This window comes from Falco rusticolus, chromosome 9, assembly GCF_015220075.1.
Source record: "Falco rusticolus isolate bFalRus1 chromosome 9, bFalRus1.pri, whole genome shotgun sequence".
Lineage (NCBI taxonomy): Eukaryota > Metazoa > Chordata > Aves > Falconiformes > Falconidae > Falco > Falco rusticolus.
In genome coordinates, this window is record NC_051195.1 from 52,733,975 (window position 1) to 52,755,510 (window position 21,536).

The window sequence follows — 21,536 nt, forward strand, 5'->3', positions numbered from 1 at the left end:
CAGAAGTTCTGTTGGGCAGACCTCCCTGCTGCTGAGCCCCATTGATCCCCTTCTGCTGGAAAGAACCCCCCCTCTTCCCCAGCCAGCCCCATCAAAAGGGAAAGAGGTGACAGCCCTTAAAGAGTTCTATTGCAGGGCCAACATGAGGCAGCCCAGGGATCAACCTGAGCAGCCACCATGACAGCCGTTCAGCCCACAGCGAGAGATGGAGCGGACTCAGGCTTACCTCGTTCGTCGAGGAAAGGGAGGCAAGAGAGGAGGATGCAGGGCCTGGAGCAGCGCAGGCTTTTATGCTGTGTCCCAGGGCCCTGGGGGGGCACTGACATTCCTTCCTCATGAAGCATCTGAAAACCCAGTAGTTATTGCTTGCTGAGGCCTTGCTGGTGATTAAGCCCTTGCCTCTTTCATCTGAAGTGTTTTGCTCCTGCTGCATATCGTCTAACATCAATATAATTAATTTGTGTCCAAACTTGCTAAGACCAATTGGCTTGGTGTTCTCAGGCTAGCTGTGCAGATATTTTAAGTGGCTTTCCATCACATGAGTTGTGTTCATTTTGTTGCTTTCTTCCTGGTGAGCTTGGCCACCAGTCATGGTGAAATTCAGCTATTAGGGACACCTCGAGTCAGTTCTCAAGCACGTTCGGGGCACGGCCTCAGTCTAAGCCTGGGAGACATCTCTCTCCTAGCGGGCCATTTAGGCTCACAGGTGATGGTGGGAGAAGAGATTCACATCTCCAGAGATGTAATAAAGCTCAATGGCACGGAAGGACCATTGTGGGTGGGAAGGAGGCCTCCTGTAGGCATGAGTGAAGGCCATGAGGACCTTGCTTATTCTTATTGGGCTCTGCCACAGCCTGTTTTTTCTGTCTATGAGCCAGGGAACAAAGGCAGATTAATAATGGCGAAGAGTAGGCCTGAGGGTTAGGCAAGCCTCTCTCAAGTAATTTCTCCATGGGATCTCCAGAGTCATGCCCATGAAAACTTGTCCAGGCCCTCACACTTCTCCCAACCAGGGGTCGGGGCTCAGCCTGGGAAGTGCAGAGCCTGTCAGAAACAAGGACATCAATGCATAGGTGAGTGTTGCTTTTATTCAGGGGTACACAAGCCATTGAGCAGCCACTAAAAGGCAATGTCTTGGAAGACAGAAAATGTAGGACATTGCAGAGAAGCACCAGTTGATTAAGAATGGTGCTAAAGCATGTAGAAATGGCCTTAAAGAAAACAGCACTTGGGGCTTGAGCTCTGGTATCCCTGGCAGCTCTGAGGCTGGGGCACCGTGTCCACTGAAGTCCATAGCACCATGATTCATCTCTGTGGTGAGGTCAGGGATTTTCCCAACTCTTCCACATCACAATGACTTCCAGGTGCTCTGGAAGACTGATCTGATGTCCCTTTGTAGTTTGAAATGCATGGAAGGGGCCATCTCATTCCTGACCCAGGAAAAAAAGAGTCAGGAGCTTTTAGGTCCCTGCCCTGAGCCTCTCCTCAAAAGCAGGCCATTGAGACCTTTGGCCTCCGGGATGACCTTGCTGAGCAAAACAGGCCAATTTGGGTGTGGGTCTCTTCCGGAGAAGGATGCGGGCATCTTTTTGATCACAAAACCAGGATGTGGTAGAGCCTGATGAGCGTAAGCAAGGTCCTCATGGCCATCATTCCTGCCCACAGGGGCTTCCTTCCAGCCCACGATGGACTTTCCTTGCCATTTTGCGTCGCCACATACCTAGTGAGATGAGTCTCTTCTCCTTCATTCTACTGAACATCAGTATGATTGATCTTTGACCCATTTTCATACGGCCAATTAACGCCCAGGTCTTCAGGCTAGCAAACAAGGAGATTTTCAGTGGATTTGCCTTTGTCACTTTGCCTTTTTCATGGTCAGCATGGCCGCCAGTCACAATCAAATTCCGCTATGAGGGACACATCAAGTCAGCTCTCAAGTGTTTTCAGGGCAGGCACTCATGCTAAACCTGGGAGACATGGCTCCCCACAAGTCGTTGTATACCATGAGTAAGTTCAAGGTGGACATGAAGACTGCACATTCCCATACAGGAGAATGACTGTGACTGGCGGCCATGCTGACCATGAAAAAGGCAAAGTGACAAAGGCAAATCCACTGAAAATCTCCTTGTTTGCTAGCCTGAAGACCTGGGCGTTAATTGGCCGTATGAAAATGGGTCAAAGTTCAATCATACTGATGTTCAGTAGAATGAAGGAGAAGAGACTCATCTCACTAGGTATGTGGCGACGCAAAATGGCAAGGAAAGTCCATCGTGGGCTGGAAGGAAGCCCCTGTGGGCAGGAATGATGGCCATGAGGACCTTGCTTACGCTCATCAGGCTCTACCACATCCTGGTTTTGTGATCAAAAAGATGCCCGCATCCTTCTCCGGAAGAGACCCACACCCAAATTGGCCTGTTTTGCTCAGCAAGGTCATCCCGGAGGCCAAAGGTCTCAATGGCCTGCTTTTGAGGAGAGGCTCAGGGCAGGGACCTAAAAGCTTCTGACTCTTTTTTTCCTGGGTCAGGAATGAGATGGCCCCTTCCATGCATTTCAAACTACAAAGGGACATCAGATCAGTCTTCCAGAGCACCTGGAAGTCATTGTGATGTGGAAGAGTTGGGAAAATCCCTGACCTCACCACAGAGATGAATCATGGTGCTATGGACTTCAGTGGACACGGTGCCCCAGCCTCAGAGCTGCCAGGGATACCAGAGCTCAAGCCCCAAGTGCTGTTTTCTTTAAGGCCATTTCTACATGCTTTAGCACCATTCTTAATCAACTGGTGCTTCTCTGCAATGTCCTACATTTTCTGTCTTCCAAGACATTGCCTTTTAGTGGCTGCTCAATGGCTTGTGTACCCCTGAATAAAAGCAACACTCACCTATGCATTGATGTCCTTGTTTCTGACAGGCTCTGCACTTCCCAGGCTGAGCCCCGACCCCTGGTTGGGAGAAGTGTGAGGGCCTGGACAAGTTTTCATGGGCATGACTCTGGAGATCCCATGGAGAAATTACTTGAGAGAGGCTTGCCTAACCCTCAGGCCTACTCTTCGCCATTATTAATCTGCCTTTGTTCCCTGGCTCATAGACAGAAAAAACAGGCTGTGGCAGAGCCCAATAAGAATAAGCAAGGTCCTCATGGCCTTCACTCATGCCTACAGGAGGCCTCCTTCCCACCCACAATGGTCCTTCCGTGCCATTGAGCTTTATTACATCTCTGGAGATGTGAATCTCTTCTCCCACCATCACCTGTGAGCCTAAATGGCCCGCTAGGAGAGAGATGTCTCCCAGGCTTAGACTGAGGCCGTGCCCCGAACGTGCTTGAGAACTGACTCGAGGTGTCCCTAATAGCTGAATTTCACCATGACTGGTGGCCAAGCTCACCAGGAAGAAAGCAACAAAATGAACACAACTCATGTGATGGAAAGCCACTTAAAATATCTGCACAGCTAGCCTGAGAACACCAAGCCAATTGGTCTTAGCAAGTTTGGACACAAATTAATTATATTGATGTTAGACGATATGCAGCAGGAGCAAAACACTTCAGATGAAAGAGGCAAGGGCTTAATCACCAGCAAGGCCTCAGCAAGCAATAACTACTGGGTTTTCAGATGCTTCATGAGGAAGGAATGTCAGTGCCCCCCCAGGGCCCTGGGACACAGCATAAAAGCCTGCGCTGCTCCAGGCCCTGCATCCTCCTCTCTTGCCTCCCTTTCCTCGACGAACGAGGTAAGCCTGAGTCCGCTCCATCTCTCGCTGTGGGCTGAACGGCTGTCATGGTGGCTGCTCAGGTTGATCCCTGGGCTGCCTCATGTTGGCCCTGCAATAGAACTCTTTAAGGGCTGTCACCTCTTTCCCTTTTGATGGGGCTGGCTGGGGAAGAGGGGGGGTTCTTTCCAGCAGAAGGGGATCAATGGGGCTCAGCAGCAGGGAGGTCTGCCCAACAGAACTTCTGCCACCAGCAGATGGTCTCTAACCAAATGCCCCAGTGCATCCAGCACCTTCTTCAGTGCAGTGTTTTTTCTGCAGTATGGATAAGATGGGGGTACGATCAGTCTTTCCACAGGTGCTTGAAACCCACTCTGCTGGCTCCTACTCCAAAAGTGAGTCAGCCTTCCCGTGCCGTGCCACTTGCAGGGCACAATGAGGGTCGTGGCACACCTAGGCACGCTGTCCGTTTTTAAAACAAAGTGTGTCCGTGGAGAGAGCTGAGGAAAGGAAGGGCAGACCGATACCGAGGTTCGTGCTCACTGCCTGCTCTGTGTTTCAGCTTTGCCTCCCTCACCGAGAGATGTCTTGCTTCAGACCCTGCCCTCCACGCCCCTGCGGCGCTTCGGGCCCGACCCCTCTTGCAAGCAGCTGCAGTGAGCCCTATGTCGCCCGCTGCGCAGACTCGATCGTGGCCATTGAGGCCTCCCCGGTGGTGGTGACCCTGCCGGGCCCCATCCTCACCTCCTTCCCTCAGAGCACGGCCGTGGGATCCTCTCTGTCAGCTGCTGTTGGGAGCTCCCTCAGCGCTGGGGGGGTTCCCATCTCTTCTGGGGGCTCCTTTGGTCTGGGGGGGTCAGGGCTGTGTCTGCCTATCCCCCGCTGCAGTCTGAACTGCTGAAGATGGCGGATCACCCCCTTTGGAGTGGGAAGGAAGACAGAAACCCTGCAGCAGCTCGAGCATTCCCTTGCCTTAAAGGCAGGCTGGGTGTCCTTATTCCACCTGGCAGGACGGACCCGTGCCCGCTGCTCCTCGCTGTATGGCAGCACCCCCCACCCCCCCACCCCTGCCGTGTCTCCTCTGGCTCGTAAACTGGTTTTCTCTGAGCCCCTCGAGAAAGGGCTCATTCTCTTCTACTTTGCTGAATCTCCTGATGAGAGGGAGGAGGGTGCTGGAGTTAGGGACTGCTCTTGGTGGCCTGGGATTGCCACCAGCTAGAGCAGAATGGGAAAAGGCAAGCGCTTTGTGTGGAGTTTGTCCTTGGGAAATGGGCCGTTCTCCCTCTGTACCTCCCTGAACCCTGCAGACATGTGTCTTGGAGTCTGTTCTGTGCCACTGCATTTCCTCCTTCTCATTAAAGACTTTGTGCAGCATCACTGGAGACTCGTGGTGGTTTGTTCTCCTCCTCCCTCAGTCAGCTACCCGCTCTGCAAGGGAGAGCACTCCTTCTGTCCAGAGCTTGCCACCAGTTGCAGACAGAGCTCCCTGAACTTATTCCAAAACACTAGAAATAAGGAAGCAGGCAAGAGAAAGACTAAAAAACATCAGAAGAATGGAGCACGAGTCTGCAACCTGGTGATCACGGCCCTGTGATCAGCATCAACCAACCAGTCTGCTGCAGTACTGACATCTGGCCGCCAGGTGCCAGCAGCGCCCACCGACCCTGTGTTGAGCACGGGCCGGGATCTCGGCGCAGTTCAGACCGCCCGACCAGGGGAGCTGCTCGCTGCGGCTACAGGGTTCCCTTCGCTCTGCCCTTTGCCCACTCGCAGCCCAGCCACTATTACCCGTTGCCTCCGTACCAAAAAGCACCCACGTGTCTCGAGCAGTTAAATCTTTTGCATCTGATGGCTTTAACAGTCGGGTGCTTCTTTCTGTCCGTGCCTCCACCCCATTACCGCGGGAGAGACAACAGTGGGGGGAAAAGACGGCACAAGGCACGGAGGGGGGTGGGGGGTGGATGGTGGGGTCCTACATATAAGCCCCAGCGATTGCTGTTGTTAAAGGAGAAACTCACACACACGTGGGTGCCACTGGGCTTGCTTTAGTCACAACTCAGAGCTGGGCCACCACCCCAGGGAGTGGCAGAGACCCGAGGGATACAGCGCAGCTTCTATACACTTACCAACTCATTAGTCAACTTTTATATCGGACAGCTAGTTTGCTAGTTGCTGGAGCTCAGGCACAAGAGCAGGATGGCAGACGTGCTTTTCCCCTTGGTTATGGGACACTAACCCACACGGGCAGTACACTATGACTCCACTGCTTGCTTCAGAAGAACGACTCTGTAGTCGTTAGCTAAGCAAAACCGAGCTTACTCAGCTTCCACAGGAATGTTGGGCTGTTGTACTAGCAGCCCAAAGCTGCTGTTGTGGAAGCTCAGAAGCTGGAGCAGCCTCCGAACCTTCTTCTCCTGCAGCAGAAAGGCTGCAGCATCACAGGGTTCCCGTCTTGTGCCCACCCCAGAGACACGTTCTATTTTGCTGTGGGAAAGAGGGGGTGCATTTGCTCTGTTTGCATTTGGAAGCATCTGTTAGTAACAGCAATGTCAAATTGTCCTCTTTTCAAATAGAAGAGATTTTGCGGGACTGCACTTTTTTTGAGTAGGAAGAAGCAGTGGTGCAAATATATGTGGCTTAGGAAAAGCTCGTGCACATTTTTTTTCCTTGCACAAGTAAGCCATCTCGAGCTGTTGCACGATTTAACCTCTTGACTTCATAGCCGTTCCCTGTGACGGGAAAGCGAGGTGTTACCAGAACGAAGGGGTGCAGGTGGGCCAAGGGAGCGGGGTCTTTCCTACGCCTGCCTCTCCCCCCGCGCCCGGTAGCCGCTCTCGGCGCAGCCCGCACCCCGCGGGCGGCCCCCGCAGAGGCCCGGGGGCCGGCTCGGAGGAGCCCGCGGTGGCACCGAGCCCCTTCGCGCCCCGGCGCAGAGCGGGAGCCCCAGACCCTCCTCGGCCGGTTCCGGCCGCGCTGCGCGGCGGGCCGGGGCCGGGGCCGGGGCCGGGGCCGGGGCCGGGGCCGGGGCCGGGGCCGGGCCGGGGCCGGTGGGCGTGGGCGGGGCCGGCGGCCGTGGGCGTAGGAAGGTGGGTTTATTCCCGGCCACGCGGCGCCCTGGAGCGGCTGTGGCGGTGCGGGGCCTTCCCCGGGAGCCTGGAAGACTTTCGGGCCGGGACGTGCGGCGGCGCGCTGGGTGAGCGGGCGGGCTGAGGGCGGCCGGGGGCCGCGGGCGAGCCCGGGCCCGGGCCTCGCCGGGGGGCAGCGGCCGGCCGGGGGGGCGTGGCGGGCCGGCGCTCGGCGCGGCGGGGAGCGCCTGGTGGCGGCTGGGGCGGCCCGGGACCGGCGGGGCTGCCGGCGGTTCTCGACTCCCCGGCAGCGACGGTGGTCAGCGGGCTCCTCGCGGTGCTGCTTTTTTTTTTTTTTTTTCTCGGCGCACCCCCCCCTCGCCGCCTCCGGGCTGCCCGGGCAGCCGTCCGCAGCAGCTCTGCGCGGGGCTTCGTCTTTCCCCCAGCCGCTGGCCGTGGCCGTGGCAGCGGGCTGGGGCTGCCGGCCCCCGCGGGCCGCAGAGGCTGCCTTGGGCCTGCTGTAACGCTGTCGCAGGGGGGTGGCTCAGGCGCCTCTTCCCGCCGTCTGCAGGCGAGAGAAAGAAAAGGAAGCCGGCGGTGGGATCCCCACCCGTCGCCCCCGATTGCTGATTTCTCTAAAAAGCATTACAAAACGGCAAGCGCTTAGCTACCGGGGAGGGCTGGGAGGTGTCTCGCTGATCCTGTGTCTTGACACAGGCAAGCTCCTGGGCCAGAGCAGGCCGAAGGGGAGAGGCCTTTTGATTTGCTTCCGAGTGAAACGGGGCTCTTGTTTTTTCTTTGTACCTAGGTTCGTCCGGAACCGTACGCTGACAAGTCAAGGGGAGCTAAACTGGAGGTCAGTCTAGATGTTACTTTTCCACATATGCCTTGTGCTTGTGAGTCGGACTGCTGACTGTGGAGGGGATAACGTCTGTAGCTGCCGAGGGCCCGCGAGGTCCTCGAGTGTGCCCGCTGCTTCAGAGTGCTGCGCTGCTGCTTGGGCAGCAGACTGGGAGGAATTGGTGGTCGCTCGTGGTTACGCAGCCAGGCCTGCTGGGCGCTTAAACCAGCGCGCCCAGTCGGGCAGTAGTTATTTTTCTGGATTGTAAACGAGCCTGAGGTATAAACCCACTTTACCTTTCTGCATGGCGGTGTACTTTGTCAGAGAGCTCGGCCGTACTGACAGAGCTGGCACAGAGTTCCCTTGGGACTCCAGATTTGACTGCCTTGTTGAAAGGCTGGAGAGCCTGCTTTGGAAGTCACTTGGCAAGGCACAGCTTTGCCGTGGTTTTTGTACTTGAATTGTGACTGTAATGCCGATGCCACGGGTTAGCCTTTCTCCAGAAGTTGTAAAAGCAGAATGAGCGTTAAGAATCTGATTACCTTTTAACTAAATTCAAAACAAAGTTTTGTGGGATGAAGTGACTGGAAGTCCTGCAAGTCTGACTGGGTATTACTGCCGTGCACGTTATCTGCCTGTCTACCGATCGTTCCTGCCTCTTGTTCTGTTGTGGTAATGCGCTGCGCTCTAGATGTAGTGCATCTTGACTTCCTCCTGACCCCCCGAGTTGTTATCGGTCTTTGCCTTCCTCACGTTTAACAGAGGCGTGGGAAGGCCAGAGAGACTGGAAGCCTCGGCCGTTGTGTGCGGAGAAGCTGTCGGCCTTCTAAGAGAGCGTGTAGCCGGCGAGCGCATCGTGGTGCTTCGATACCGAGCTGACAGCACAGGCCTCAATCTTTTTTTGTGAAAAGGGATCAGCAGGAAATGTGTTGATGTTGAAGGGGGAAAGGTGGCGGGGGAAGAGGTAGGAGGCAGCTTTCAACCAATTTTAGTCTTAACTCCTCCTGTGTTCCTGAAAATGGTTCTGGGCTTTGAGGGGTTTGCTTTTGGCTTTTTGCCCTAAGCGCGTCTACCTTTCAGGGTAGCGCTTTCTTGGAAGTGGAAACGGTCCTTCTGGGACACCAAACCCTGTACCCGAGAGGGCCATCTAGCCTGCTGCATCGTGCGTTTTATTCCCTGTAGGTCACTTGGCCCTAGCAGTACACGCTCTCCCGGTTTGGCACGTTTTTACCCTGCTGGCTGAAAGGTTCTGTCTTTGCACTTCCTCAGCTTGCCGCAGGCCGTAACACTTGCGTGTTCATAGACCGCTTTCCTTGCTCGCTGCTTTCAGATTTGAGCATCGATGCCATGGACGTAGCAGGCGAGCAGCAGCTGGACGTAGAGCACAAGCCGATTAAACAACGCTTGGATAAAGCTGCCAATCGTGTGACTCCAGAAGCAGAGAGACACGGTAAGATGCTATTCTGCCATTGTTGGATGCATGTTCTCTTAGTCTTTCCATCGCCGTATGCCTGCTGTGAGATTCATGGGAACAAGGGACGGCTGAATTCACAGTGTTTTAAACACCACAAACTCTTGAAGAGTTTATAGGACACAAATCTATTACCCTGGCAGGTCAGACAAGCTCGTGTGTGTGTATAATGCTCGGTACTTTTGCGAGGCAAGTCTTTGCCTGGTCCCTCTGAAACTGAGAGAGGGACTCGTTGATGCATTTCAGGAGCAAAGCTGCTGAGTGGCTAGGCTTTTCCTACTAGGAATCAAGCAGCTGTTCTGGCAAAACTTGACTCGGGTTGCATCTTTAAAGCCTAGGAGGCTGACAGGTGGGACGAGCTGGTTCGAGGAAAGAGCCTCTCTCCAGGGAAGGCTCCACTGGACTTGACCCTTAAGCCTAAACTATCATCTTACTGCGTTTACTTTGTGTGTGTTAATGCATACCTGATAACTGATGTATCGACTGAATGTATTTAGTTACAAGTTGGAGTAAGTGGTCCTCTGCTACATAAACCTCTCGTCTGCATTTTTTACATGTTATGACTTAATTGTTTTACTTGAATACAAACCAGGAACGATTCTGGTAGTGTTGCAATGGAATGGTAATGCTGTCCCGACTTTGTCTTTCTAAAACGTGAGCTCCTTATTATCTGTTCTGGGAGATAGTGTAGTGCCGTGTATTGGCATGAACTAAGTTTGCTGATTTGTTGTAACTCGGATTTAACTTTTCTGTTCTTGAAGCTGAAAGGCTAAACTAAGCCAAGGGCTGAACAGTGGGTAGGTACGAGAGCTTCCCCTGTTGTCATGGGGATGTGGTGATGGAGTTCTTGCTGTTGTGCCACTTAGCAGCCTTTCTGTATTCGGAGGCTGTGGCGTTACGAATGTGATGTCTGGGGTCCAAACCCCGCTTTTCTGTATCTAATTCTCTGTTGCCACATGTAGGCCTCCTGCCTTACTTGTGTTGCCAGCCCCCGCTGGGATTACTCGGTCTGAACCGGTTGTTCTCGCTCCTTACATTATCAACAGAGAGGAAGAGAAACTTGCAGGGAGCAAACAGTCTCATCCGGGAGAGGCATTTTGAAAGCAATCAAGTTCCACTGCACGCAACAAGCGATTTCTTCTGCCGTCTGGAAAAGGGCCGTGGCTGGTTTGATTGCCATCACCAGTGTGGCATGTTTAGATTGGAAGTGTCCACCCGTCTTGGTGAAACTCTAGGATTCTCAGTTTCTGTTAGTAACACTTGCTGTTCGGTCAGTTATTTGAGGTGCAACTGTAGCAGTATTGTCTGTTAAAGGAAAAATTTACACCGTCGTAGGTACCAGCTGGGCTTGCTTGAGTCACAAGTCAGAGCTGGGCCACCACCCCAGTGAGTGGCAGAGAACCAAGGGATACAGCACAGCTTATATACACGTGTCAAACCATTAGTCAACGTCTGAAGTTTGTAGGCGTTTCCTTTGGTCCTGTCGGTGCTGCAGATCCATCGCCTGACTCTGTCCCAGGTGATGCATCTTCTCAGTTCCTAGCTCCTCCTCGAGTCGTGATCTTCTTTCTGCCTGCTTTAACTCACATGCTCCTTCAAGCGCGCTTCGTCTTTGAACAAGCAATTCGTTTACTAAATTTTCTAAAAACACTGGCGTTTCTGAGGGTGCCTGTGTGCACAAATTGGTCATCTGTTGTTTCTCTGTTCTCCCACTGATCAACTGGACTGGGTTTTAAACCACCCTTGGACGAGGCCTGGTTCTGCCACTTAGCTGCTTCGGCGCTTTAAATTTCTTAGTTAAAAATACATTTTCTTTACCATTGACCTTAAGTGTTATGGAGTAGTATGTGGAGGCTTTTCCTGATCATAGTTGCACTAAATAGGTAATAGCTTAATGATTTCTGTGGTAGGTGGCGTTCTGTGCCGGGATGTCATCTCATTAATTCCCATTGGATGGCGATAGAGGGTTGAATTTTTAATTTTTTTATTATTGTTATTTACCGCTTCCTTCCTTTTAACACGGGCCGAGTTTTCCAGCGTCGTGTGTCATATCTGCATGCAAGTGGAGGACCATGGTAACAGCATGAAACTTTGCATGTGGGGTTTTACGTACTGCGGTTTCTTTATGGTATCTAAGCTGTGTGCGGTACCTCTGGGTGCTCTCGGAGACAACTCGACGGGGCAGCTACCGATTACATTCGGAAAGCTGTTACTAGTTGCTGTATCTTGAAAGACGCCGTGTGTTGTACAGGTGGTGTTCTTCAAATGGCAGGAATCATGGCTTTGACAAAGCGTAGGAATTATTAAGCTGCATTCTTCCTGACACTATCTTTTAGTGTAATTACAGGATCAAAACCCATACTGGTTGAATTCTAAGCGTACTTTCAACTTGTTTGAATGTTGGAAGCTGTAGAAAGTGAGTCTGGTACAGTGTTTAAGAATGGTATACTTTCCTAAAAGTTCGTATTTGCTTGGTCATGACTACCATAAAGTATTTGATGAAGAAGCGAGGTTAATGATTGATTTTATGCATATTTCATACTTTCTAATTTAAATCTCTCTTCCCCCCCCCCCCCCCCCCCCCCGTGGCTCCGTGGCTAATACAGATAGTCTTTAATACTCACTTCTGTCCAGCTGGTCTGCCTCCCAATCTCAACAAAGAGGGATCCCGATAACATTTTTGTCCCCTCAGCAGTGTCTGCGTTATCACCTGCCCCGGCCTTAGTTATCCAAGAAGCCACCTTTTTGAGGCTCGTAAGAGGGTAGTGTGGCGGTGCCTAGACAGTGAGCCTTAGAGGGCTTTTGTAATCCAGCAGACTTGGTCCTGTCCTTCAGGATTCGTGAGTGAAACGGCCTGGTTTTCAGGGGCCTCTCCTAATAGGAACCCGTGGTCTTGAAAATTTTAGACGTGCAGTTCCTTGGCTCGCTTATTCCGAGCTCCAAAGCTTGCGGACCTTTTGGTATTTGTTTTGGTTTTTGGAAAAACAGAGGTCCTGTTTGAGTTTTCTGGAGGCATGTCTTGCCCTTTGGCGGGTTTCAGCTGTCACCAGCTCTCATCTCCTCTTTTACGAGTCCCTCTGCAGCCTTCTGCACTTAAGAACATAAAACTCCGCGGGTTTGTGCCCCAGCTGTACTGTGGCTGTGCATTCAACACACAGGCGGCACAGGCACTGGCAGAATTGTAAAGTCGTGACAAAGACAGAAATTCCTTGGAGATTCTAGCAAGCCAGTGGTTCATGTGTGTGCGTTGTCAGCACCGTCTTTCTGGAGGACTGAGTGTCAGTTTTCCGCTTGGGAGATTCCCACGCTGATCTAGCTCCGCAGCAATGTATAACTGTGTTCCCTGTGTATCTTGGGACGGGATTACGCGTTACGCGCTGTTGTCTGCTATTTGAAGTGGTGTTTGTGTAACAGGTCCGGTATCAGTTGCAACTTGCTGTTTGGGTCTGCTTTAGACAAAGTCTTAACAAAGCCTTTGTGCAAGCAACATCTGACCGGCGCCCCAGCAAGGCTTTCGGGTGGCTGGCTCTTTCTGTGGAGGGTGTTCTTCAGATGGCAAGTGCTGCTCTGCTTCTTGATCTTACTTTGCAGCTCAACAGGCTCTATGCGTTCTTTCAGGTGAGCTTCGGGTGCAGGATGTGCAGATTCTGACACAAGATCATTTCATTCATGTGTAGAACAGTTACTGGGCGTAGAGCGGAAGTACAGGATAGTGTTTCTAGACGTGCCTCGTCACCTTGAGTCCTCTGTTGTGTTAGAACTGGGGAAAGAAGAAGAAAAGGCGTTTGATCCAAATGCTTTGGATGCCGATTGCTGTGAAAGCTGTTACGGGGCAGAGGCGGAGGACATTCGGTAACCTTTCCATCTTCTTAGTGCTTGAATCGGTACAGCTAATGTGGCATACGTGTTGGGTTTGGTTTTTTTTTCTTTTCCAAAATGTCTGTGAAAGTCCGTGCAGTGAAATCCTCCTGGGCACCTGTTCGTAGAATGGGGAGAGCTGTTGTGTTTTAGTATGCCTGTGCTGCACTCACGATTTGTTAAGAGCGTGCAGAGTTAGGTTGTCTGTTTTGTCTGCGTGCCTGTTCAAGGGCAGTAGCGCAAAGATTGTATCTTAGCAAACGGAACCTTTTCTGGGATTGCTTGGTGTCCAGAGGGGAGCTGTGCAAACTATTTCACCGTTCTGCGAGCTGTCTCGGAATAAAACCCGGTTATGGCTTTGCCTTCTCGCTTCTGCTGCAGGCTTTGCATCCTTATGGGAGCAAAGACCAGACGCCTATCACTCACACAAACGACGGGTGTCGTCTGGTGTTTCTCATTCCTTCTACCTGCAAATTTGTGTAAGAATGGATTCGTGATAGTCTGCAGGTTCTGGACTATCCTTAGCTATTATTAGCTCTGTGTGGTAACTTAGTTTGTCACATCTGTTGCAGGAGGGGGCCTGGGAAGCAGGACCACAAGTAACAATCGGTTAGTTGAAAGGAAGGTGCTTGAGCTTGTGGGCCTCAAGCCCTGGTGATAAGGGACATGAGAAATTACTGAAGGGTATAGAAACGGGGACTAAATGCCAAGTTGAGACTATCCGAGAAATAAGGTGGTCGGTTTGTCAGTTTGCTCGAGGAGGTGGTGCAAGAACTGCAGACATTGTTGAATTGTTGAACTGTTGCTGAATTGCTAAATAGCTAGTGTGAGATCTTCGCGCGAGTTGCCACATGGTCCAAAAACTTGCGTATTCTATAACTAATCGGAATAAGATGTAACAATTGCTTATGTGTATATAATAATGCTGTTAGGCTAATTGAAGTGACGCTTGCTTGCATCAAGCTGCGTCCCGTCTCTCAGTCGCGGCCATCTGTCAAGTTGCGTCCTTCCCCAGAGAAGTTTCCATCTTGAGGGATTCATGATTCCGGCCTTCAACTTTTTGTCTTGTCCAGCGCAACACGGAACCAAGACAGACAATTGTTGTTTTTTTTTTTTGTGGTGAGCGAAGATGTTGTCCAGAGGTAGAAGAGCAAGGAAGAAAGTTTGGCCGGTTAACCCTGCCTCCAATGTCGGCAGTCTTGCCCTTAAAACAGAGGAAGGGAGGAACAGACACAGGCAGATGCTTTGTTCACGTGGGCAAGTTCCAAGCTGCTCAGAACTGTGGGAGACTGATGTCGTTTCTGCAGCAAATTTCTTTGCCGAGGATTGACTTGGCTGTCTGAATGGATGGCTAAAGTCCTCTTCAGACTTAAGCGCTGCATTAAAGCAGCTTGCGTCCTCCTGCCAAAATCTCAAAAAGTACGTCGGGAAGCTCAAGCTCCTTCAGGAGCGTTAGACCACCTTTCGGTGTCCAGTCCCTGATGTTTGCTTTGTTGATTTGTTGAAATGAAATCCACCGGGGATCGGAGTCCTGAGCTGGAGTGTCTCTTTATTGCTGTAAAGATGATAAGATGATGACTGTGCTCTTGCAGGTGCTGCGATACTTGTGACGATGTCAGAGAAGCATACAGGCGACGAGGCTGGACCTTTGGGAGCCCGGATAGCATAGAGCAGTGCAAGAGGGAAAGATTATCTAGGAAATGCAAGAGCAGAAGAACTGCCATTTAGCTGGTTCAGCACTTTACATTCCTTCATTCAAAATACATTTTCTTTAATGATTTTCTCCTTCTGTCTTATTATTTCCATTTCAGGTACGGAATATCTCAGCTATTAAACTAAGTTCTTTCTTGTAACTTTGCTACTAAGCCAGTCACACAAGTTACAGAACATTGCATTAGTGCAATCACAGACACAACTATAAAGATCACAACAGGTATTGTAACTATCCGTTTCTTTAACCATGTTGATAGGTCAGGGAACAAAGATGTTAATTCCTGGATACCAATATGCATGGTTTCTCAAATCTGAAAAAGAATTCCGCAAACCCAATAAAAATTGGGTTACCTGTTCGCCTCCATTCAACAAACTTGTCTTTGTGACATAAGTTCCTGGTAGTGCTATAGTCCTTCCAAAAAGAATTTCTGCCGGAGAAATTCCAATTGGCTGCCTGGGAGTGTTTCTTACATCCCGTAAACCTGAATTTAACGCTTCATGTCTTTTTAACCTAGTCTGTTTACAGACTGATAAATTTCTCTTTGAGAGTTCTATTCATCCTCTCTACCTGTCCTGAGGATTCTGGATGATAGGGAGTTTGTAATTGTGATCGAATTCCTAACAAATGATAAATCTGTTTTAATACAGCTGCAGAAAAATGAGTGCCCTGTCAGAATTAGTTAGCTCTGGAACTCCCTATCTAGGAATAATTTCCTTTAAGAGAGCTTTAACAACTGTTTTTGAGTTGTTTTTCTGAGTAGGGAAAGCTTCCGCCCACCCTGACAATTGATCAACAACAACAATATGTGAACCCCGTTACTTCAGGCATTTCAGCATAATCAGTCTGAAGGTTTTGAAAAGGATTCTTTTGTTGCTGAAGGTGTCTTTCCCAGCAGTGTCTTCATTCTTAAAGAGGCAGATTCTTTACATAGCCAACAGCCCTCACAAATTCTTTTGGCTGCTGCATAAATTCCAGGGGTTGCCCACAGTTGTTGGATTTCAAGAGCAATACTTTCTGGCCCTTCGTGAGCTCTGTTGTGCTGCCAGCAAGTGATAGGTAGTAAATACCTCTTTGGAAGTAGTGGTTTACTTCCTAATAGCCACTGCCTGTCCCGTTGTTGTGCTCCTAGTTTCTCCCAGGTCTGTGTTTCTTCTTCGGGTCGATCTTCGTAGAGATGAGTTCCATCTGGGAGTTCAGCCTTACCCTGCTCAGTCAGAATCAGAGTCACTGCTCAAGTCACTTGCCATGCAGCAGCTTTTGCTGCTTCATCAGCCAAGGCATTTCCTTGAGATACATTGTCTCGGCAGTTGGTATGAGCCTTTACGTAAATCACTGCCAATTCTATGGGCACTTGTATTGCTTCCAATAATTCTTCAGTTAAAGTTCCGTGTGCTGTGGTCTTACCTGAGGAGGTAAGAAACCCACACTCTTCCATAACATACCTGTAGCATGACAAGCTCCAAATGCGTACTGGGAGCCTGTGTAAAAGTTAACTTGCAGTCCAAGTGCGTATTTTGCAGCCTCAGTGAGAGGAAACAACTTCTGCACCTTGTGCACCTAGATTGTGAGGTAAAGGTCTGGCCAGCAAAACTTGAATCTCTAGTAACCGTGTATCCAGTACAGTGCCAGCCGTCTTCACAGTATGATGATCCATCTGTAAAAAACCTCAAATCTGGATTACCTAAAGGTTGATCTGTTAAATCATCTCATGGCTTACTCGTTGTGGTTACCCCTTGTTAACAATTGTGATCATCTTTTTCTCCCTCTGTAGGCAGTGGCATTAAGGTTATTACATCTTTCAAGTCTCACACTGTCTGCAGGTAAAAGCACTGCTTCATATCAGTGTGTACTTTATCACTTTATTGAGAAAGTGTTTTTTCTGTATGTTGGTTCAAAAGTATTTTCACTTAATGGGGTACACATACTGTCAGGGGGTGTCCCAGGACAGCAGTCAGAGTTCTTTCCACTAGCACAGCAGCAGTTGCTGTAGCCCGTATACAAAGGGGAGTTCCTTTAATTACTGGTTCTAGAGTACAAGAACAATAAGCTGTCCTAGACAAAAGTTGTCATTTGGATAGAGATGCGCGGCATCCCTTTTTTGCAAGTCGTATACACAGGTATTCAGTGTCTCTCACACATTCTTCTTCTGTATGACTGGCTAGAAAGATCATCCACATATTGAACTAAAGTAGAATGTCCTGAAAAATTTAGGGTTTTAAGATTGTTAGAAGAGTTTGCCGACGGTGGTATCTGAGTAAGTATTAAATTAGACTCTGGAACTATCGGGTGAGGTAACATGCTCATTCACCACACACAGATCCTGAGCAAATCTATACTCTGGAGTCCAATCTTCATCTATTCTGTGCTTACTTACAGGTAAAATTGGGGTATTGTAAGGGCTTTGGCATTCTCTGAGAATTCCTCTTTTTTTCAGGAAAAAATAAAGTTGTTTTTGAATGCTTGGGATTGCTTCTGCAACAACAGGATACTGTTTAATAGAGGGGAGAGTCCCTCCTTTTGTTTTTATTACCACCAGTCCTGCTGATACTAATAATCTCACATCCTCACTCAAGGTACTCCACAATTCCCAGGGAACTGCATTCAATCCCAATGGTATTTAAAAATGAAGTTCTTTATTTTTTTAAAACATGCACAATTTCAGAAACCATAGGGATTAAGCAAATCCCGTCAGGCCCTTGAGATACCAGTGTCCCACATTTCCTGCAACAGGTGTCTCCCTAATAATGATATCGGGTAATTAGGAGAAACTATGAATCTTCCCTATGCAATTTTTCCAGCTAAAACAGTTGGAAGGGGTGTCAAAAGGTATTTCACCTCCTTGCCTACTACCCCTTTAGCAATAACTTGTTTCTTCTGATAAAAAAAAATTGAATAGAATTCCATTTACCTTTGCAGCAGTTTGTCCACACTCATTTACCCCTGTTCCTTCCAGGTTCATCTCTCAGCAGTTCCTCGAGAATCTTATTCATCTGTTGTGAGTGAGGCCATGGATGATGTGGGGGTGTCAATCCTTGTTCTGAGATTGTCGGGCAAAGTGGGCATTCCCATTGCCTATGTCCTGAACTTCCACAAAAAAACCATGCTAAAGTATTAGAAAGTAACAGAGGCTGCCAATTAGGATCTTGTTTGGGCCAAGGATTAAGTCCTTGTCTTCTCTGAGCAGTTTTTCTATCTTTCTGAAAAATTCTTTCCCCCTGTTCCATTTGGAATAATACTCTCAGAGTTTTTCTAGCATTCTAGCTGGGAGTATAATCTGTAACAATTCCCAATACCATTTGTGCACATCTTTCAGCATCCTCTCTCCATCTCGGCATTTTACTCTGCCAAGCGACCACATTTCCATCTCCAGCGTTCACATCTCATGACCACAGTGACTGACAGAAGGAGCCTCTGGAGGAGCCCCGGGTCCTGCTCTGGGGTTACGAATGTATTCCAGCCTCAAAGGGTACATTCCTGCAGTGGGAAGGTCAGTTTTCTCTGTCTCTGGGGTAGAGGCAAGTGAGCTTCCCCTTGTTTTAGGTGATTTACCTCTTTGCTGTGCCCAATGATACTGTATATACCAATAATCAATATCCTGGCTGTCAGTGTCTTCTAAAATAATTCCCAAAACTTTTTGTTTATGAGGCTTACAAGTTCCTCTAGGAGGTCACATATCCATCGGTCCTCCTCCTCCAGTACAAGTCAGGAATGGCCATTCGTCCTGGCACAAAATAATCTATTTTCATTTCTGCAAAGCCTGTGCCAGGGATATCTTTCCAATTCTCTAAAACCTCAGCAAGGGGCACCCCCTCTTTCAACGCTGGGCATATTCCCAACCTTATTAAATTTATTACCTTCCTTACCAGTATGTGATTTTTTTTTTTTTTTAAATTTAAACACAGGAGCACTTTCAGGTCTGTGTCTGGAATTACCTGTGTCTAAGTCTCATCAGGTGATCTCACCTAGTTGCCGGCAGCAGAGCGTTGTTAACAGATATGTCCAGAAGAGATTCCTGACTCCTTCCTCTTGTGTCTTAGCGTCCCATCTGGGCTGCCATCTGTTAAAGGAGAAACTCACACCGACATGGGTACCAACACCTGGTCACTCTCCCGTTTCCTTAACACATAACTGAATGTCCTCATTCCAGCTGGGGTGCCAAAACTCATGGTTCCACAGTAAGGAGGATTCACTGTCACTGGGGTCATAACATCAGTCTTGCTACGTAAGTTCCTGAAGTGGCCAAGAAGAACAGCACGGCTCTCCTCTGTTTTGTGTTTGTACCCTCTAGCGCTTCCGACAGCCTTGGACCCAGTAGGACACCTTTTCATCTTGAGACCATAGGAGGCACATAATAGTAAAGATGTTTCATGGCTGCTAGTCTTTCTTAAAAGAGGAGATGGTTGTGTGACTCACCCTTCTTAAGCATGGTTTAATGTACCAAGCTTACCCTGCGGCAGCAAGGCTTTCCTTCCGTAACGTGTGCCTGGAGCATGCTATGTTGCCAAGGGCAGCTATGGACATGGCAGCAGCCCAGTACCCAGTAGGAAGTTTTCCTAGCGTGGAAGTTGGACATAAGGATTGTCTGTGTTTGGGCAGACAGGGTTGTAGCCAAGGACAGGCTAGTGCTAGCTAAGAAAGAACACATTCTCAGGGGCACAAGGGTTAGAGGTTTTCCTCTGCTCAGCAGAGAACTGGAAACTTGTGACTAAATAGATTGTGACTGTACAAAACACCCCTCTGGAGTACACACATAGTAGCTGTAAGCCCTAATCAGCACTTAAGGCTCCAAAGACATGTCTGAAAGCAAAGGATGCTGTCAGGGTCATGACTAAAATTGGGATGGTGCCCTCTTAAGACAGTATCCATGCAGCTGTTGTTAACAGCTATTGCTCCTCACTCCTCAAGGCCCAGGGGGATCGAGGGGACTGAGTGACAGTGGATAGCTAAATGTGGTCACATGGAAGTAAACCCATTGTATCGCGTTCCTTCTGTACTTGCCTCACGTGGAGAACGCTCATTCTGCAGGGACCTTCATGACCTGCCCCATCCCACCTCTTCATAGTCAGAGTCCCAGTGTCTGGTTTCTATGTCTATAGCAAGGCAAAGAGCAGGCTCAAGAATTGGTTTAAATGTACTTCAGAGACACTTCTACGTGGGTCTGGTTTTGTAGAACTGCTGGCTTAGCCGTGTCTTGTTTTAGCCACAGGTGCATTTGATAGTTGCTTTGATGAAGAGATCCACTCACCACATGCAACCCAGTGTGCTGTTGGAAGGTCTAGGAATCTCTGTGATCGGGGCACTGAAAATTTCAAAGAAGAATAACGTGGCATGTCTCTTTTCTTTGTGTTTCCCTGACAGGATTGCAGGAGAGCCCCAGGGGAGCAATGTGTCAGCACAGAAAACTTCCGCAAGCTCAAGCAAGAAAGGCAAAGGACCAAATCTTGTTCCTGTTGAAAAAGTTGCTTTTCTACGCATAGAAAACACAATGCTATTTTGCAACCACAAAGATGAAAACCTTCAGGAACTCTGAAGATGGAAATCCATCTAGCCATGCATTGCCAACAAGTGCTTAGTGTTTTCAGTGGAGAGCTAAGAAATAGCAAATTCCTGCACAAACTCTGAGTATCCCACCTCCAGGAAGCAGAAACGGGAAAGGCGTGTCCCACAAGTGACTCGACTGGGAGGAAATTTAAGAGACTGACTACCTGGCTGGCTGGAGGATTGCGTGACAGTGACATCCCAGTTAGGCCGAGAGCTGACAGCTGTGTTCCCGGTTCTGTCTCTGAGAAACTACTCCCCTCTCTGCTTGAGGGTCTTCTGTGTGGCTGGTAGAACCCAAATCATGGCAAGGATTGCAGATCTTCGGAGAGCAGCACCATAGAAGAGCCATACCTAGGGGTGTGTGAACAGCATTGTACTGGGGAAGTGTATAGTCCAAAAGCAGAGGCACAACTTGGTTGCTGCTCAAACATTTTACCTGAGGAGTCTGTAAGATATTCCAGAGAAGGTACCGAGGTACAGAGGGAGACTGCATCTCCGTCTCTGCAGCATTTTCTGGTGTAAAATACAATAAGGATGTAGCAGGTGCTTGAAAGGAAGAATGCAGAAGAGAACAGAGGAAAAGGAGGGCTGACAGTTGAGAATCAAGGGGCAAAGTATCTCATCAAAGCGGTTTATGCAGCTGCTTCAAAGCTGAATCAATTCTTGAGGACCTGGACTGCAACTGCAAACCAGGGAGTGAAAAACAGCCTAGCAAATACAGCTCTTTAAGCAGAAACAGAAGAGTTCAGTTCCAGAGGAAGATTTTTTTTCCCCAGTACCTCAAAACGGTTCTACCCAGCCGCTCTAACAAGTTATTCTGAAGTCATCTAACTTTCAGAGCAGTACTTCGTGGAGATGCCCATGGTTTTCAGAATGGGCTCTTAAATCATTAGTGGAAACTGCAGCATGTCCAACAGCTGAAAAACGGCTCTTCTAGAATGAAGTGTATACTTTTTAACCTGGTACTCGTGTTCAATAGAAATGTTAAAAGATATCCAATGGGATGGTAATCGTAAGTGTATACAATGGCCTGAAGATAACTACATTGTTGTATTTGCAGCATCTCATCAGAGGACAGACCTATAAGCAACAGTAATAGGCAGAAGACAGGCATGCTGTGAAAGTATGACAGGGTTTGTTAATGATGAATGTTTGTCCCTGCTTTCTGATGTTACAGTAGAACAAGGTTGACCTTAGAAAAGGTCACAAAGACTTAAAAATTAAAGTAGTTCATCCAAGTTTATTAGCAGTGAATGATTCTTTTCTGCCTAAAATGCTTAACCCAGAGGAAATGAAAGGAGCTATGGGTTTCCTTTGCACTGCTGGTTTTACTGTAGGC

The 21,536-nt window shown here is 49.2% G+C and overlaps 1 long non-coding RNA gene across 7 annotated transcripts; it reads left to right on the forward strand.

The window, feature by feature from the left end:
* Positions 1-6,777: 6,777 nt before the first annotated feature.
* On the forward strand, positions 6,778-21,308 carry LOC119153124. Of its 7 annotated transcripts, XR_005106046.1 has the most exons (5): positions 6,778-6,900; positions 7,581-7,628; positions 8,944-9,063; positions 17,970-18,143; positions 20,015-21,308. It is a non-coding gene; the product is annotated as an uncharacterized LOC119153124 (long non-coding RNA). The 7 variants fall into 7 exon arrangements; XR_005106043.1 differs by lacking the exon at positions 17,970-18,143; XR_005106047.1 differs by lacking the exons at positions 17,970-18,143; positions 20,015-21,308 and adding an exon at positions 17,610-17,628.
* The last annotated feature ends 228 nt before the right edge of the window (positions 21,309-21,536 follow it).